Below are 2,443 nucleotides of genomic sequence, written 5' to 3'. Positions count from 1 at the left end.
CGTTGGATACTCCTTCACCATTTGAATCGGGGCTTACTTAGAGGTAGCTCAGACGCCCGGTTGTTGATTATTTATTACTAATTGTGGAATCCAGTGGAGAATAATTCACAAAACTGAGTAATAAAATGTTTATTATTAATTCATAGGATCAGCTGAGGATTCGAATACGAATTTAGAATAATAAAGTGAGCATTGCCATTCCATGGAATCGTAGATTCGACCATAGAATCGGAGTAATTAAGATTTATCTATTACCATTTATGAGACGAGTTGTGGATTCGATCATGAAATCGGAGTAATGAGATAATATAGTTATTGTTATTCTATGAGATCAATTCGTGGATTCGATCATAGAATCAGAACAATTGTTATTTCCATTCCAGGGGACCAGTCGTGGATTCGACCATGGAATAAGAGCAATTGTAATTAGGAATAATTAACTTTGTGGCTCTATACTAGCAGAGCAAGCTGTCTAGGAGCATTAATTATCCCGATATGAGCTTGTCGGTAAGTCATATGTTTTATATAGTCAGGGTAAACTCGTTGTTTGTTCCTGAAGAAGTTATCACTCTATACTAGCAGAGCAAGCTTTCTAGGAGCCGTCCATCACGTGATGCTATATAGAAATAATCACTGAAAGTATTCAGTATTCATGAGATATGTCGTTGTCCAGTCGTGAGACTACATATCCACATGTACTCTGAGAGAAGGTACTCTCCGTTGAGAATTCGATGAGAGACCCGTGTCTCGATACTCACGTCTGATTGCTGAATCAGAGCTTCGTATAATTATGAGTTTACGAATTTAGCCTTTGTCGAAAATCCATCATCTACATTAAGTCCCCTGCTTACTGAGGAAAGCCGTGTTCCTCAGTCAGCATTAAATGGTGATTTTCCGGCCGTAAATGATAATACCAGTAATTGAACTTAGTCGTAAGTTGAGACGTTACCGGATTTAGAGAGCATGAGCAAACCACGACTTGACGAAGGCTTCAATGTCATGATTGGAGCATCGTTTGATGAGCATAAATTGGCGTTGAACCGCTGGTTTGGACGACGAGTCCGTGGTTGGTTAGGATTCGCGGGTCGGGCCCAATAAGGAAATCCTTAGAAAATTAGGTTTTGGAAATAAAATTGATATAAAAGGGATTAATCCTTTTTTTTTCACGCTTAGAGCTCCATCACGCCTTCATCTTCATCACGTCCGAGCATCAGGAGTTTTTGCCGGAGCTCCGATCGCCGCCGACCGTCCGGCCAGTTTCCGGTCGGCGCCGACCAGGTGAACGATTTTATTTATTTTTTTGCTGTTGTTTACATGAATTTCATGAAGTGATCATGTTGAGATCATATACATGTGTATACAATTGGTGCGAGTTTTATGAAAACCCTAGTTTTTGTAAACGTATGTTCGTTCGATCGTTAGTTTTGTAAACTAACTATAATCCCTGATTTAGGAGAGATTTTTTTTTTATATGAACTTAGGTCCAGTGATAAAACTTAGTTTATGAGTTTTCATGTGTACCAAGGTTTTATCATAAAAGAAGTGAATTTTCATGAAATTGGAAAAATCCTTCGTTTTAAAGACAAATAATGATGACACGAAGGAAAATATGTATGATGAACTTGTGTCCAGTGATAAAATTTTGCTTATGAGCTTTCATGTAAATACAAAACTTTATCATATGTATGAGATGTGAGCTTTCACAATATTTTTGAAATAAACCTTCGTTTCAAAGACAGATAACGACGATACGAAGGAATTCTTTTTTTTATATATATGCAGCCGTGACATATATAATGTAAAAATATGATGAATCAGAGCTTCGTATAATTATGAGTTTACGAATTTTGCCTTTGTCGAAAATCCACCATCTACACATAGATCCATCAATAATAATCTCGACCAAAAATTGATTTGAAAAACCCAGCTAAGATAATCTATTAAATCGAATCGGCATATACGTCACTTCACGTTGGCAACATTCAAGGACTGCAACAACAGATCATCTAGTAATCAATAAACTTGTATTTAGAACCCATGCGTGCCCTATACTCATGAACCCAGTTGTTGTTTCTTTTGTTGTATTAAACATTGTAAGTATGAAAAAAAAGTGTTGGTCTTGAAATCATTGTTCTTTCAGTATGAGGGAGGCATTTTCACATTCAAATTATCAAATCCCATAATATATGTAAGAAAACACGGGAATTTCTAATTTGATCCTAAGAGAAAGGAAACCGAGCAATGGTGCATGCCTTATTTCCTAATAGGATAATGATAGGGGTTCCGGTATGCATTGAGAATGAGGTGAACCACAAAATGAAGCATGTTAGGAGATCAAGAAGTGAATCCAGTGTATTATCAAGAAGGAAAAAACTTTTCCGGCAAAAAGAAGCATATTTGATATTTTGAATTTTCTTGCTCCTCCTGAAAAATTAAAAGAAAT

The sequence above is a fragment of the Papaver somniferum genome, chromosome 1 (assembly GCF_003573695.1).
Source record: "Papaver somniferum cultivar HN1 chromosome 1, ASM357369v1, whole genome shotgun sequence".
Lineage (NCBI taxonomy): Eukaryota > Viridiplantae > Streptophyta > Magnoliopsida > Ranunculales > Papaveraceae > Papaver > Papaver somniferum.
Note: the sequence above shows the minus strand (reverse complement) of the source record.